The 17,212-nt window shown below is 41.9% G+C and overlaps 1 protein-coding gene across 6 annotated transcripts in view; it reads left to right on the plus strand.

The window, feature by feature from the left end:
* DCUN1D3 (defective in cullin neddylation 1 domain containing 3) overlaps positions 1-17,212 on the plus strand; it is a 35,851-nt gene that overhangs the window by 6,440 nt on the left and 12,199 nt on the right. The window contains exon 1 of one of the 6 annotated variants that reach the window (XM_014552917.2): positions 9,865-9,929. The exons of the other annotated variants lie outside the window; for them this stretch is intronic. The gene's annotated coding sequence lies outside the window, so the exon portion shown is untranslated. Of the gene's footprint in view, positions 1-9,864; positions 9,930-17,212 lie in introns of those variants that run through there. 6 annotated transcript variants of the gene reach the window in all.

Raw genomic sequence — 17,212 nt, forward strand, 5'->3', positions numbered from 1 at the left:
AGTTCCAGGTCCTCAGAGGGGCGTTTCCCCAGTTGTGGCAATGCTGTTCGGAAGTGAGGAGTGATACAGTCAGTGTTCTGTGTTCATTTTTAAGAATGTTTCCATGGTTCTTTTTCTCCTACTAAATTAGTTTTTCTTTGAAATAACTAGTCACTTGTCCAGTCATTTACTCAAAATGGTTGGTTACAGCTGCTGTTTATGGTAGGAGAATTTTGCTTGGGGGTTTACTAACATTTTATGAAAGAGAAAAGTCTAAAGACCTTTCTAGAGGCATTAGATAGATGGGTTCAGTTGTGGGGGAAGAGAGCATGTAAGGGAGCAGGCCTTTGGGAGTGTAGGGTGGTGATGGTGGTAGTATTCTGGGCTGTACCTGCAAGGTGAAGCGAGACGCCCATCAGTGGTCCAGCTGGGAAGGGGTGGAAGTTGCTAACAGTGGCACTTGCTGGGGGGAGGAGTGGGTCGGGACAGAGCAGGCCCACAAGATTGCCCAATGCCAGGAAGCACCTTTCATAAGGAGGGGGATGGGGACCTATGGAGTTGGGTAATCCAGTGGCCCTGACAACGGCCCTGACCACAGTGCTCTCTTCCCTGAGCATTTTCCTGATGGGACAGGGTGAGTGCAGGGAGGCAGTGTTTGACCAGACTGGTCTTCAAGATTGACTAGTTGATCATGATTGACTGCTTTTGTGGTATTGGTCTTTTTTGAGATTTCTGCCTCTTGACTTTTGTTTTTGACAAATGAGAAATTGATAAACAAATGGGAATGTAATGTCCCTGGTCCACTAGCGTTAGGGTTAAAGTATATTATACTGGGTGGTGGTGATGGTCATTTAACAATGCCTACTACCCAAAGGGAGCAGTTACGTGTAAACTATTGAGGTAATTCATGAATCTCTCGCGGGGACTAGAATTGATGTGAAATAAATCACAACTAAAATTATAAATTAAAGAAAATAAATTTTGACTTCATATTTTTACACCATTTCATGGTGTCTTTAGCAGGTCAAATGAATTCTTTAGTCTTTGAAAAGAAATTTTATTCTACCAGGTACTTGTGGATCTGTCATAGGGCCAAGTTTCCTACTGCTCTGAGTTGGTGACAGCTATAGCTTTAATGATTAGATCAAGAAGGGAGGTGGCTTCTAGGTTTCAGTTATGCTGGTTTTAATGTGGACCTCTTTTCCTGAGGTTATTTCCTTCCAGCAGCAATTCTCTGACACCAACTGAATGTCCAACAGTTCAGTTCTGATATAAACTGCCTGGAGTTTGTGCAGACCCCACAGGTTAATGGTCAGTCTCACAAGATTGCCCCACTTCAGGTACCAACTACAAATATCAGATTGTCTCAAGTTACCTGTGCTTCTGCCTGGCAGACTACAAATTCAGGGATTCCCATGACCACCTTCCCCCAGGTTCGATAACTTGCTAAAACACATGACTCATAGAGCTGGTTAAGCATGATATTTATAATTACAGTTTCATTGTCAAGGATACAACTCAGGAACAGTCAAATGGAAGAGATGCATAGGGCAAGATCTGAATTGGGGACACAGAACTTCCATGTCCCCTTTGGGCATGTCAGCCTCCCAGCACATTGATGTGCTCACCAACCCTGAAGCTCCCCTAGCCTTGTTTCAATTTCAGTTGAGATTCCTTTATTTGGCATAATTGATTAAAGCATTGGCATTGGTGATTAAACTCCAACCACCCCTCCCTCCCCTGTGGCCTGGAGGTGGGGCTGAAAGTTCCAACCTTCTGATCATGTGCCTGATCTTTCTGGTGTGGCCAGCCCCTCTCTGGAAACTCATAAGGGCCCATCCTGACTCACCTAGTTAGCTTAAAATCCTGTTTGGTCCAAACCCTGCTCCCTGTGAATAACAAAGTTCTCTCCTATCAGTAAGGAAATTCCAAGGGTTTTAGGAGCTATGGTAGGAACTGGGGACAAAGACCAAATATATTTTTTATTATACCACAGTAATAGTCCACTTTTGCGTCCTATAAGTAGTAATGGAATAAGGTTACCTGAAGTTGATTTGGATGATAAGTAGTGCATTTACTATTAATTTGATGACTTTTTTTTTTTGTCAAGAGTGCAAATTGCATAGCTTCAGATTACAAGGAGCGAATTCTTCCCTCAATCAAGATGAAATGGCACTCCCAGAATGTGTTATGTATTCTTGAACTCTAATGCAAGAAAAGAACTCACTTAATAGGAAATCAGATACAGAAATCATGTTTCCTTTCACTGTGACTTTAAAAAGATTCAGGTGTACATTGGTGAAGAGCATCGGCCTAGAGTCTGAGTTTGAGTTTGAACTTTACCACCTACTTGCTGCTTGGCCTTGGATGAGCCACTTAACATCTCTAAGCCTCATTTCTTTCATGTATTAAGTGAGGATAATCGCAGGAAATAGTTGTGAGGATTCAATAAGAGTGCATTTGAAAGACATGGCACATTGCTTGGTATATAAATAACATTTAATAACATGAGTTATTATTAGCTACATGCATATATGGCTAAACTCACATAGATTTGCAGCTCCCAAGGGGCCAGAAATGATATCATTTTGCCTTCTGTTAAGTATGGCACTGTGTATAAAACATTGCTAGGCACAAGGTAGACATGGTATCTGTCACTTAAAAATAAAACCTACCCTGGGTACCTGGGAAGTACAGGAGTAACTCGTGATGGAAACTTCCAGCCTATTTCCAAAGCTGGTCTAAAACCCAGAATGGAAAATCTTCCTCCTGAAACCATAGAGAGCATGTGTGAGTCTAACAGTGGGGACAGGGGCTCAGTGGCTAGGATATTGTTGGATCAAAAAGTGGGAAACTGATCCAGGAGACATTTTTATCATTGGCAGTATGCCTTGAGGTTCAGTGAATTGGGCAAAACCACATGAGTCTATGGGAAGGAAACAACAGATTTATTTCAGCCGATCCAGACAGTCTTTGAGAGTCAGCTGGCAAGTATCATGTTGTGTGTGTTGCTTCTCAGAGAAAGTGAAAAGCCCAGATCCACCGTCAGAGGGCTTACCAGCTGCTTAGGGTTCACTTACAGATTAACTCCCCGAAGGCTGGGTCTCTAGTTCTCCCTGTAGCTTACCCATCTGGGGATTCTCTTCTGGTGGGACCACCTCTGGACTCAGTTCTCGATTCCAGTCTAGACTCTGCCACCAGTTACTGTGTGTCCTTGGGCCAGTTACAGACCCTCTTTGAGTCTGTTTCCTTAACGGTGACAAAGGATTTGGGACCAAATCACTGTTTCCCAAAGTGTAGGTTTGATTACATTCTTACTATATGTGCTGCTGAAATGAGCATGCAAGGGTGTGTTTTTGTGCTATTAATGGTACATGAGATGATTTTTGCTGCGTGAATACTTTTCATTTATTGGTTCTATATTTTAATGTGTATTAATGAAAACAACTAGCATATTATACCTGTGACTTGATGGATGATATTAAAGTGGGTATGATTTTTTTTTTAAGATTTTAAGAAAAGCCTTAGGGGAACAGTATTATCATGGTAAATGGATATGTAAGGTCATAAAGGTCGTGTAGGAATGGCTGAAGTCTGTAAGTTCTAAGATTCAGTAATTCAAGTGCAGTGCCACACCTTCCTTAAGTCTCTGTGGTGATGGACACAATAGAGCAGGTCTAAGTTTGAGTGGCTTTAAAAACTTGCCTAACTCCAGCAAACTGACAAATTTATGTTTGTGCATTCATGGCGAAAATACCCATAAGTAAGTTGTGTAGCATTTAAGTTATCATAGATGTTAGTAGTGGTAGCTTTTTTTTTTTTTTTTAATAAGAAACGAGTAATACTGCTTCCTCTTTCAGTTCTAGCAGTTTCCTCAAAACCTGGATTGATCTTTAGTTCCTTTCACTCTTCGGTGTTGGAACGCCAAAGTAGGAGTTAGGTTTTGGTTTGTTCTGCTGGGGAGGGAGAAAAAGCCATGCCCCCTCACTTGAATGTGGGCCCGTTCCTGTGTTCTGGGTCCTGGAAAGTCGAGACTCTGCCCCATCTTAGTGATCTGTACATTACTTCTTGCTGGTAATACTGAAAGGTATAGTATGACGTGTGCCCTAAAATGAAGATAACTCTGAGGCAAGCTTTATTTAAAATCTCACTTTTTGTCATCTTGCTCATGAGACAGAATTAGTGGGGGTCTTGAGAAGTAAAATGAGCAGTGGTAGAAATGAAATAAACTATTGTGGGAGGTGCTTTCTCTTCAAGCAAAACCCAGAATAAAAATGAAATCTCAGTTGCATAATAGGAGCCCAGAAAGCTGCTTTCAGACGTAGTCTGTGGTTTCTTGATTTTTTAAGTGTTAATTACCTGTGTTCCCTTGACATTTTCTGTGTATCTTAACACTGTCATCTTTCATTATCTACATTTGGTTGTTAGCCTCTGTTCTGCAAGTGATTTTGTTCTGTAATTACCTTAGCATAAAGGGTCACGCATCTGGTATAGCTCCTTGTAATAAATTGTTTAATGTTGCAAATTGTAGTTTTTAAAAATTGCCATAAAGATGGTTCCAAGTCTGTTATCTTTCTGAACCGTGTGTTATCTAGTCAAGATTAGGTTAAAATAGAACAAAATGGTGACAGTGATGTTGCTCAAGATTTTTTTTCCTCTTTTATTTATGTAATACAAAGTTCCTACATGACTTCATAATGAGAAACCCAGATTCCCACCTGAGGTGGAATCTAATGTTCCAAGCCACAGGCTCTCAAACTTTGTAAATTTTGGTTTTGTCATTCATACTATTTTGTCTTCCGAGAGAAGTGGTGACCTGTGTTATTTGGCTCATTGAGAAAGAGAAAAAGGCTGTACTCAAGGCTATATTCTGCAAGAGTAAAAATCTCTTTTCTCACTTAAATCTATTTCATGACATGCATGACATTCACCCTTTGCACAGATTCACAAGAGCCACCCTACTCAGGGTAGATGTTGGGTTTTTGACAGAGTCCGTTTCCCTTGGTGCAGAGGTAAGTCATTATTTATGGATAATTGCTGATGAGTCTGCAGAAATTCTGAATGGGGATGTGCGGGGGCTGTGACATTTACCTTTGGTCTATAGACTAGGATTTGCAAAGCTAGAGTGAGGTTATTTCGCTTTCTTCTTGGGAAATTGCCGTTTGATCAGTAAGTCTTGATTAAGATCTCTTGTGGGCAGCTGAGTGTTGGGCTTTAAAGATGAAAGCCACATTAAAAAAAAAAAACTAGTCTTTCCCAGGCATGCAGATAATTATTTCCATGGTAATATGATCGTCATAGAAGTAGAAGCACATTTAAAAAGAGAAAATATCATTTTGAGTCAGAATGAAAGATGTGCAAACATAGTGGTAGAGTTCGAAACCTTTTCAGGCCATTCTTACATGTTTCCAGCACCACTTTGGTGTTCTTGTGGTAGACTAACCTTTTAATTCATCTGAATTCATCTTAAAGTCTTTTCACTTCTAAAATAAAATCTTTTCAGGATGTTGGAAATTTGAACTTTCATGGTAACTTCAAGTAAAAAAAACAATGTGTACTTGAAGACTTTAACTCTTTACTTTAAACCTCCCTAGTTAAAGAACCAGAATTACTCAGTTTATCAGAGCATTTGCTTTTCTAAGTTTCCGGCGCAAAACCATTCCTTGGCCTAGCAGAAAAATAAAAAGTTAAGCAACAGGTAAAATCTTCTCTGTTTGCTTTTCCCCCATTTGGAAGGAAACAGCTTTTCCTTCCCTCTGAGCAGTTTGGCCTGAGTTCCTTCTCTTTCTGATTTGTAGCTTTGCTATTTGCATACAGTGCTTAAATTGACTCACTCAACAAGTTCTGAACGTCTCCAGTATTTAGTAGGTTTGATTCAGGCTAATTAAGCAAAATAGATTTTGATTACAAATAGCAGCTTAACAGAACAAAACTTTTAAAAACTCACTTTTAGTAGTACTCAAGGTTTCCAAACAGATATAGTCTGTTTTCTAAGGAGAACCAGACTATGTAGTTTTCAAGTAAAACATATATGAGCAGAAAACCAGCTTTCCCAGACAGAATGTGGATCATTCAGAGGACTTCTGAAACTCAAAACTAGTCTTGTAAGTCTTCTAGAAAAATTTGGCCTCCAAACTTGATTCTCTTCCATTGTACTCAAAGTGAAGTATGTATACTTAAAGCCAGACCTAGGGTTGGATATGTGCTGTTTGAGGGAAAATAAATGTATTTATTTATGTGTTGCCAGTTTTTCATTCCAATAGATTGGAGTGCCTTTTGTGGACCTTGTTCTTAAGGACCTTATGGTGTGGTAAGAAAACAGCCTAACAACAAATAGAAAATGTTGTAAAATCTGTCCCAAAATGTCAGTGCTATGAATGAAGGTGTGAAGGGGCAGAGGGGGGTCCTGTGGGAAATCCGAGCTGGGCTTGAAGGACCAAGACTAGAGAGTGAAGAACCATTCCAAGCACAGGCAACAGTACGTGTAAGACTACAGGCGCACGAGGGGCCACGGCTTCTTGGGAATGGCAGATGTTTCGGTATGCCTGAAGGATGTGGAATGAGAGCGGTAAGTGACAGTAGTTGAGGCCAAATCCAGAAGAGCCTTATATGCCTTACTGAAGTTGGATTTTATGTTGTAGGTGAAGGGGAACGATTCAATAATTTTGAGTACTTACATGGGCTACGTGTGTATTAGAAAGATCGCTCCAGTGGCAGTGTGGACGAGAGATTGGAGGGAGCAATCTCAGAAGCAGGTAAACAATTTGTGAGAATGCTGCAATAAAGATGGCAGGGGCCTAAACTGTAAATTTACTGAGGAGGGGTAGATCTTCAGGAGTTAGAGCTTTCAAAGACTGGCATAACCCGATGAAAGTTTATTGCTTGAATGTCCCACAGGGATTGTAGGCTGAAGGGTGCTCTGCTCCATACAGTTGCTCGGAGACCCATGCTGATATGGGTTCTGCTGTCGTGTGCTGTGCCAGCTCTGCTGTCTTGGTCATCATGGCAACGGAAGAGATGGCTGGGGTGTCATCCGCCAGTTCTCTGCTTGGGCTTAGAAATGACACATGAACATCTGTCTACAGCCCTTTGGCCAGAAATAGACTCATTTCCCCACCTAACTGAAAAGAGGCTGGGAAGCTGGGGGAGCTGATGGAGTGTTTGGTGAGGTTCTCTGTCTGTGCTGCAGTGTAGGGACTTGAATAAGGTGTTTTATTTCTGAGTTTATTTCCTCATCTGTAAAATAGGGGTATCAAGAGTACCCTCGTAGGGGTAATCTGGGGATGGTAATCTGGGCATGGACTGCTGTCACAGCTGTAAAATGCCTAGCGTTGTGTCTGGCACAATAAAGATATTGAAGGGAAACTTTAAGTTTGATCTTGAGATTTTCATACTATGAGTCATATCTAATTAGTGGATTATAACCAACAATTAAAAACCAAATTTTAAAAGTGAGGGTATATATTGCTTCATGAAACTTCTGAGTTGTGCGTGTGTGCATGTGTGTGTGTGTGTGTGTGTGTGTATGTATATGTATATGTTTGTGTGTGTGTGTGTGCATTTGGCCAGGATGTAACATGTGTTTCTCACTGAAGGTTGTAGTTAAAGTCTGAAAGACATGGGTCTAGTTCGAGCCCTCATTTTGTAGTGATGGAAAGACTTAGCATACTAAACAAAAAAGCCCTCTCTATTGTAGTATAGTTTTTTCTGAAAGAAGCATTTTAAACTTCGTATCTTTAAAAAGTGGACTTGAGAAGCATTATCCTTAATTTTGAGAAAGGGTAAAACAGATTTGAATTGAGAAAGTGTTAGGTGCCAGTTAGCCCTTTTCATGTTACCATACACACTCCCTGCCTTCTTGGAACTTAAATCCAAGATGCCCTCACTAAACTGCAACCTTTCTCTTCTGTGCTTGCCATTTTTAACTGTTTGCTTAGGAGCCATAAATGTTTATGTTCCACAGAAGTAAATAATGTATAATGCATTCAAGCCTTGAATGCGTAGTGGAAATGATTGTCTATTATAATACAGTGTCATCATAGACAATTAAAAAAAAATCAGTCAGAAGGACTTACTGGGGGAGAAGTTAATGAAATATTTTCTTCTCTGTTTTTTTGAAAAAAAATTTGTCTAGGAGAAACAAGTGTCAGAGTTTTAAGATTGTTAAGTGACTTCTTTTGTAATGAGTAGTTGATGTCAGCAAACTGATGTGTAGTGAGCAGTGGTGGATAATGACTCTTCGATTTTGATAAGCCCACTGGTGACATGAGTCGTACCCTGGATGAATAGGAGTTAATCCTGGCTGCTTGGCAGAAGTGGATTTGTTATATAATTTATGGTACCCAGAAGCCCTTTGGGGAGGTCTTCATTACCTTATTAGCAAAGACAGTATCCATCTAGGCCTGAAGATTAATTTTTGTTGTTCTCTTCTAGCTCCACTGATTCTCATAACTGAAAGGGTAGCAGCTTGTTGTTAAATGCTGGCACTTGGCTTTTGCTTTTGACACAAAGGTATGTTAATCAAGAATAGGTGTTAGAAATCCTGAAATGTTTCAGTTAGTGATTTATTAATAGTTTAGAGGGTTTTTTCCCCCCTCTTAAACTGCTGAAAAATGAATCATATTCAGGGTTTCAAACATTTCCTCTTTGACTAGCCTCCAAAAAGGTTTATTAACGTTTATCTTTTAAATTGCTGCTGTAGTTAATTTGTGTCAGTCCTGCCCCTGCTAAAACAAGTGGAGAAGGAGTGTCAGGTTAGTCTTCCATCTGTCTGACACATGCACTTCTTAGCACTGTTACCGGTGGGTATCCACTGTTAAACAAGCCTGCGCTATTTTTTATGACTCACTAAGAAGTCGTGTGGTGGTGTGATCCCCGTCCCCAACTACCAGCGCTTAAACTTGTAATTTTCAATATATTGTGTTAAAACAGACTTCTAATTCTGGCTATTTTTCTTTTCAGTTTTAGACCTAAAATTGGAAGCTCTATTTTTATGAAACGGTCTCCTAGGAAAGTCACTGGTGTTGCTACCCGCAAATACTGGGCCCAGGGGTGGGGAGGGCAAGAACTGGCTGTTTCACATGGCTCGACAGAACGTGTGGGCCTGCCAGCCAGTGGAGGTGGAATCTGCCCTTTGCTTTCTTGGCAAGTGTTTCTGGCTTTGAAAGCCCTGATTAGGACTTCAGTTCTTGGTCTTTTCTTGCCGTTCCATGAAACATAGCCCATTGTCTCCAGAGGTTCTGAAGAGATGGAGGACCTTGATGGTCCACATCCGTTATTCTCTTTGACACGGTTGTGCTTCATCCCTCAGGGTTAAAAGCCAATCTGTCATCAGGCGAATTTTAGAAAATACTGCAGTGAAACAAGATATCTTAAGAAGTGTAAAACTGGCGGTGAGTTCTTCATGCTCACTGTGTAGTATGCAGAAAAGCTGCTGGCCTTTGCCCTTGCATCTCTAGACACCTTAAATGTGATTCATTTGTTTTTCGAAGTAGAGAAGACGCAGTTCAGACCAGCACCGGAAGGTTTTCCACTGGGGTTCACCTGCTTGGCAAATCTTTCCAGCTTCCTAGACTGCTGCATGGCTATGGCTTAAATAAACTATCTGGACGTCCACCCTTGCTAAAAGGAGAGTGATTTCCATTATTATGTGAATTTTTTCCAAGGGACTGAGGTGCAGGTGAAAAAGTGGCACAACAGGATGAACATCTCCCAAATTCAGCTTCAAATTTTGGCTTTTGCTGTGTTTGAGGTGAAAATTAGCTTGTGGAGTGAAGAGAGATGGAACTGTATACTGCTGGCTGTGTTTGTATCACATTATCTGGTAACTGATGGGGGTAAGGAATAATTGGAACATTGAGACAATTTCCTGTTTTCTCTTTGAAGGTAGTAGAGTGTTGGGAGAAGAGGAGGCCAGGAGAAATTGGACCTTAGGAACCAGCTCTTGAGAGGTGAAATTAAGTTCTACTTTATATCCTTAGGGCTCAAATCCCTTTACTATTGAGTATTTGATAACATCACATAATTAGAATTGATACAAATAGCTGTCATTTATTGAGAACTAACTATGTGCTAGGGACAGTGTTAAGTGTGTCAGACTCATTTATTCAGTCATGTATGTGTGTCTTTATTGGAAATACATACATTTAAAGTGCACAGACTCGAGCTGTGTACAGAAGTGCTCATTAAATATCAGTGATTATTGTTCATTCAGTAGACATTTGACAAACACTTGCTTACATGACACGGCTTCGGTGCACAGGACAAAATGGTGAATAAGATTAAATCCCTGCTCTTGTGGCAGTTACCTTCTAGTAGGGGGAGCGGACAGTAAATAAGTTAACAAGAATTTCAGAGAGTAGTATGGTGTGAAGAAATAAAATAGTGGGCTGGGTCAGAGGGAGATGGCACTTTAGTTGGTTGGACAGGGGACGCATCTCAGCGTTTGAACCGAGACCCATCTGACTTGAAGGAGCCATTTGTTCTTCACAGTGACCCTTTGATTGTCCCAGTTTTCAGGTGAGAAAACAGGTGCAGAGTGATTCAGTATGTGCTGGGGAGTAGGTAGAGCTGGGCTGTACAAACCCAGGTATTCTGTGTCCAGAGTGTGTCCTGTCCTTCCCAGAAGGTGCAAGGCTGCACTGGAACGGCTGTAGGAGCCGCAGTCTCTGCAGTTGGTTTTGAGTGAAGGGAAGGAATGCGGCTGCAGTGCAGGTAAAACCCTCATGTAATTCAGAAAAGTTGCATGTAATTTCATAGACCCCTCCAGTCACGGGATGCAAAGTTTGAGTCTGAGTGTATGTGTATATGTACAGTTTATTCTGGGCTCAAAACTGTCTTCAAATTTTCAAAGGTATTCATGACCCAAAGAACTTCTGACACTGATGCTTTATTTTACGATTTTCTCATATTGGTTTTTTTGTTGTTTGTTTCTTTTTCAAATAGAGCCCAGCTGCTAGGGCAGAGTTTTAACAGACAGCATTGTGATGGCCATTAGGTGGTGGCAATTTTGTCAGGTCAATATGGGTGGGAAGTGGACAGGAACTGGGCTGGAATCATCAGATATCTTCCTTTGCCAAGCCTGAATACCACGATGCCAGCCACCAGGTATAGAGCTCTATTATTTAATTATCTGCGTATCTGTACACGTGTTAATGTACCCTTTGGCCTCGTGCCATATGAATGCACATTTGTGAAATAAGTAACTGTTAAAAAAAAGCAAAAGCCTGAACCTTGGGGCGGGAATGTATTTCCAATAAAGACACACAAACATTAGCATTTCCTGTCACCGTCTTCAAAACCTGAGTACTTTCTAAATAGGCTCTTCAGTGCTTGAAACCAAAGAGAAATTGTTTCGGTAGTAGTAATTGAAACCTAGAGGGTAGCCAGGTTCTGGTCAGGTATGGTCTTTCAGTTTCATAGGATGTGGTTTAGATCGAATACCTATTTCAGCCAGAAGATTAGTCATGTTACTGCGTGGAGCAAGACTTCCAGGAGCTCTCGCTTGGCAGCCTTTCACGTGGTGTCTGAGTGCTGGGAGGCGGTTCCTGCCTGGGAACCTGAAGATGACAGGAAATGTATATACAGTCGAATAAAGCAGCTGTTAAGAGCTCTGCGCACAGCTGCTTGAAGGAGGCCTGAGGTTGTAAAAATTGCAACCGGCAAGGTTCTTTTTGCTTCATTAATCATACCATCTTTTAAATAGCAGCCTCATGGCCCACCCAGTTACAGTGGAATTTAACAGTTTGCTCGAGTTTGGGATCATTGGTCCTGGTGTTCAGCTAAGTTTCCCCCTGATATATTGGGTTGAAACTGTGGCCTAGTAAGTTGGTCTTGACCGTGGTGAGTCTCTGTGACTAGAAGAGATCTGAGTGACACAGCTATGTCTTGGAAGGGACTCTTTTTGTTGTGACAGAAAACCTGGCATCTGGCTTATGCAAAGGGAGAATTTATTGGCTCATATAACTATGAATTTCAGGCTTTTATTTGACTTTAGGTATGGTTGGAATCTGGGTGCAAATAATGCCTTTGGCACTGATTTTCTCTTTGTCTCTTGGCAGTGATTTTATTCTTGGTTCTCATAAGCATTAGAATTGAGACCACTCTGATAAGAAGGGACTGTTCAGTCCTCACAGTGACCCTTTGGTGGGCATTATTACTTTCCCTGTTGTTCTTTCTGGTAAGATGACTGTGACAGCTCAACCTACTTTGCTTTCAGTGCTCAGATTCACTCTGTTTGGCTTAGGTCACCTGCGTATCCCTAACCCAGTCACTGAAGCCAGGGGCATGGGAGGCTGTGATGGGCTTGGAGCACATAGTCCATTATGAGCCCCACCCAACAACATGGCCAAGAGTGAGGGAGAGGGGATCTTGGAGTGAACGTTGGGTAGCCACGTGGATGCTCAGGAGCAGACAAATCTCTGCTGCAAGCAGTAATATCCTTTGGTGCGGTCTGAAGCTAGAAAGCCGCATAAGAAGTCATGGGCTAAAGCCAGCTTGTTAACCATTTCAGGGGTGCCACAGTTCCATTTTGAACGGGTCTCTGGCTCCCTTGGGACAGTGGTTCACTCAGGTTCTATTCCGTGGGTCAGACCCTTCTCCCCGTATGCTAAACCTATGGTAGAGGGACTGTTGTTTTTTAGACCTTAAGATGTGCATTTTCTTTTTTGTGGTGGGGGGGCGTGAAGCTTGATTTTCCTTTTGAAAGAAGAAATTGGGAAAATTTAGCTATAATTGAAAGATACCCTTATGGTTAATCTCTTTCTGCCCCTGACTCTGCACCCCACCCCCTATCATTTAATAACACTGTTTTGAAATCCTTGGAGCCAAAATTGTTGGATTTGCAGTCTTTTGATGTCACTTATAGTAAAGCAAATGGTCCCTCTCTTTACTTGTTTTTCCATCCTCCTTTGCTGGTTTGATATTTTTCCTTAAATATAATGTCTTAAAGTGCTTTTGGTAAGGTTGTTTCTTTTTTTTAAAGAAATTGAATATTATAAGATGATGTTGGGAGAAGTACACATTCCCAAAACACTCCCTCACAGCTGTAAGTTGACACTACTGTTTGGTGAATTCAGATTGGATTATATATATAATACTTTTTTTTTGCATAGTCTTTGATCTGTTCATCAATTTCTAGGAGTTTATTCTCAGGAAATAATTATAAATGTGCTGAATTTTAGCTGCATGTTCTGTTTATTATCCGAGTATTTCTAATAAGAGTGAACTGCTGGAAGCAAGCTAAATGTCCAACATTGAGAGATTAAACTGACAAATTATCAGTGGAAGACCCGACTATCAGATATGTTTTAACAGCGAGTCTCAACCTTTTTGCAACCCCTCTGCAGTGCAGCAACAAATTTTTGACAGATTGAATAGTAGGCTATAAATAGTCCATGGGTTATGTGAAATAGCTGGTGTGTTAGTGGTGACACCAGTACGGCCATTGAATTGCTGCTCTTCTAAAAGCATTTGATGAGAGAAGATTTATATAAAAAAGTGTTCAGTGGAAAAGTTGGCGAAATAGAATGTACAGTATGACCCAGTTTTGTTTAAAAGTTCAGTGTGTGTAATATGTACATGCATGTGTTTGCGTGTGCCATCCGTATGTGCTCGAATGAAAGACTGAAAGGTTACACTCCAAAATATTAATTGCAGGTAGTGGGATGTTAGGAGACCTTTTTTCCCTCTTTATGCCTCTCCATATTTTCTAAATTTTACAGAATAACTATGTAACGCTTTTGAATTCGGCGGCAGGAAAGAAAGCCTTAGTGGCCCCACTTCTCTGATCAGCTTGCTGATGTGGTTGAAAACATTCTTTTACTGAACAGGTCTTTATTCTGTGCTTCTTCCTCTTCCTGTCTGCTGTGCACCAGCAGTCAGCTTCTGTCATGGGCCTCTAGGAAAAAAAACCGGTAAATGTGGCCTTAATGAAAAATTTGGACTCTTCTTTTTTTTTTTTAAAATGACTCACACTAGGGGCAAGGCCCCGTGCGGTTTTATTTTTCTCTGTTTCCTTGGCATGTCTCACAGTGCGTGGCACATGGTAGGGTTCGGGTAACTATTTGCTGAGTTACTGGCTTGCAGAGTAACAGCTGTGGATGGGTAGAATGGAAGGAAGAATGAACTCATGTTGGTGCGGACGTGTGGACTGGACTGGGTGTGGGTGCAGGAACAGGTACAAGTGAGGGTGCTGGATTTTTCTTTCTCTTTTTTTTTTAGAATTGGCAAACATTTAAGAGATTGATTAGTCACCATGTGATGAGTCTAAAGCCGGTTTAGAGGAAATGTGGCTCTAGAAGCCACATCTATACATAAGTGGTCATTCAGGTGTCCCTCCAAGACATTTATCATCTTTATATTGGGTTCCTTTCTCATCTTTCTACTCATTTCACAATTTCCTTTCTTGCCTTTCTTTTACTTAGATGTGAAAACCAAATCTCATCTCCTGCTATTTTTCAGTCATTGCTGCCTACTGAGTTCCTCAAAAGGTGGCTGAAAAGTAAATAGTTCATGGGGTAACTTGGTGTTCGAGGACTGATTATCCACGTTAGGTAAACCTCCAGGGTGGCTGGCATCCATATGCTAACTGGCAGCAGGGAATCGGTGCCTAACCAGTGGTTCTGCGTCCGCTGTGGCCTAATGAGGCTGTATCCTGAGGACAAGCTCCAAGCTAAAATGGGAGGTAAAGAATGTAACAGGCAGACCATTTTTACCATAAAGCGCAAATCCAAGGCAGCCCTCTGGTTTTAAACAGGTAAAGGGAATGAAAAAGCTGGATCAGAAGCAAAAAGAGTGGCCAGTCTAGAAATGTGGTGCCCCTTAGTGACGCCTGCCCACTTTGCACGTCAGTGGATAGTCAGACCTGTCCAGATCAATGGTGACAGCAAAAAATATTCCAAGTGTGGGTCAGTAAAATAATTGAGCTCTTTTTTGGTTATTCTGAGTCGTATGGGATTAAACATGTAGCTCACCTCTGGAGCCCAGAGGCCAAATGTGCTTGATCATCCGGTGCTTGGAACCTTTGCAGTGTGAATGAGTGTTGGCTTGGTTGTGTTTGGCAAGTCACATTTGCTCTGGCCAGCCCCACTGGCTTCAGTCCGCAGGCCTCAACGGCGCATATATTCTTTTTAGTATGTTTGAAGTATGCAAGGTAAGGAACAGTGAGAATCCTTTAAAAAGAAAAGAAAAAAATTACTTCGTACAGAGCTGGCTGGTCTGTCTTGTGACCTAAGATTATTTTACAGAAGTATAACCAACTGGTTTATTTTATTTTTGAAAAAATTTTGTCTTCCCTTCCTCCCTCTCTGCCTTCGCCCCTCTTTTCTTTTACGCTTTTGAGATTGGTTGATGTAGAAAGTCATGTGTTCCTACGCATCCCTAACTGGAACTGCTGTCTGAGCTCACGGCTTGCAGTACATTTTAGGACAAAAAGTTTTGTACAAGCGTGAAAACAGCAGCAGACGGGTCTCGTTTGCTTTGGCAGAGGGAACAGCTTTCCTCCCGGGAAGCTCCGGGTAAGACCTAGTCTCCAAAGGTGATCTTGTAAGTCTCAAGTTCCGAACGACAGCGAGTTTAAAGTATTCCCTCAGTCTTTCCTCCTGTTATTTTTGCAAGTTTACTCTCTAGGAAGTAGCTTATAAACGGGCACCACCCATTTCCCATCTTTTTCTCAGGTCGTTCAGCGTCTGCAGCTGCCAGCGGGGATCAAGAGGCTCTTGTGGTCTTGCTTTGAGGCTCCACCTGGGGGTGGCTTTTGCCAGTACAGCCACTTCAGCCCCTGGCAGCTGGGTGTCTGGCTTATACAGTAAGCAGTAGAAACACGCACCCAACTAGCTGTGCAAACCGTTTGGGTGAAACTTGGAAAGATGGGTTTCTTAATGCTAACATGTAGAAACACCAGGATCTCTCAGTGGCTTCTTGCTTCTTAATAGACTCTGGATGGGAACAGAATGGGAGGGATGGATTGGACCAGTCCCTTCTCTCAAGGAAATCTCAGAGTAGATCTCGAGTGTCTTGCCGACGCTGTCAGCATTTGCTCTTTGTGTTTTAGCTCCTCGTTTCACAAGGCTGCCTTGGGTGACAGGCTCCCCGTCAGCAGCCAACACAGCATTCCTTGGAGTGAGCTTCCTGCCCCAGCCAGCTGAAGCAGTGAGCCAGCTTGCTCTGGTCTGTTTTCTGTATGTCAGGGCCTATTTCTGACCTTGCGGAGATCAAACTAAGATGACGAGGAGAGGGAAGGCTGCAAAAAGTGTGATCTTTTACCTCCTGTTCAGATCGGAGTAGCCCTGCTTTCTGGCTCCTTTTGGACTTTTCTTGTTTTCCCTTGGCTCTAACAGGCTTGGGCAAGAGGTGTGAGAGCTGTTCACTCAGGAGACAAAATACAAATTCAGAATTTCAGCCTCTTCGGATGCCAAAAAGTGAAGGGAGTCCCACAGCATTAGACTTGGTGGAAGGACTTTAATGTCAGGATCATAGAAACTCAGAGAGGCTAAGTGACTTGATCAGAGGCACACGCTGCTTGGGAAGGTCCCAGACCGGAACCGAAGGCTTCCTGGGAGTTTACTCTATTCCTGGTGACTCAGTGCCTCTGGAGTGCATTTAGGTGTTGATAATGTATCTTTTCTTCTTGGGCCATCATCATCTCCTTAGCGGAAGGGTGTATCCCGGCATACATCATAGCCGAGAACAGCAAGTCGTGAGGCCAGTGATGTAGAATGGCAAGTTCAGAGTCAGACTGCCTGGGCTTTTGAATCCCTTTTCCTTTATAGACTGGCTGTGTGATCGCAGGCCAAATCCCTTAAACTCTGTTCAGTTTCCCCCTCTGTAAAATGAAGATTGTATTATCTTCTTCGTGGAGTTACAGTGTGTCAAATGTGACAAGTCATATCAATCTTCTCAATACACATATATATATAATTTAAAAGATGCTGCTATTAATAAACATTTCCTCTCTCATAAAAACCCTCTCTCAGTTTGGACCAACCAGACTGGCCCTCTGCCTCCTTCCTTTCCACTCCACGCTTCCAGTCATTGAAGGACCAGAACAAGACCCATCTTTGTGAAACCTTCCCATTGGGTAGACTTTGGAGTCTGACAGACTGGTTTTATTTCCTAGTGCCATTGCTTAGTGGCTAAGAAACCCCAGTTTCCTGATCAGTAAGAGCCCTGACAAGCTAGGTGGTGGTGAGGTTTGAGGTGATGGTGTATATGAAGCATACAGCCCTGTGTTCCT

This window comes from Camelus ferus, chromosome 18 (assembly GCF_009834535.1).
Source record: "Camelus ferus isolate YT-003-E chromosome 18, BCGSAC_Cfer_1.0, whole genome shotgun sequence".
Lineage (NCBI taxonomy): Eukaryota > Metazoa > Chordata > Mammalia > Artiodactyla > Camelidae > Camelus > Camelus ferus.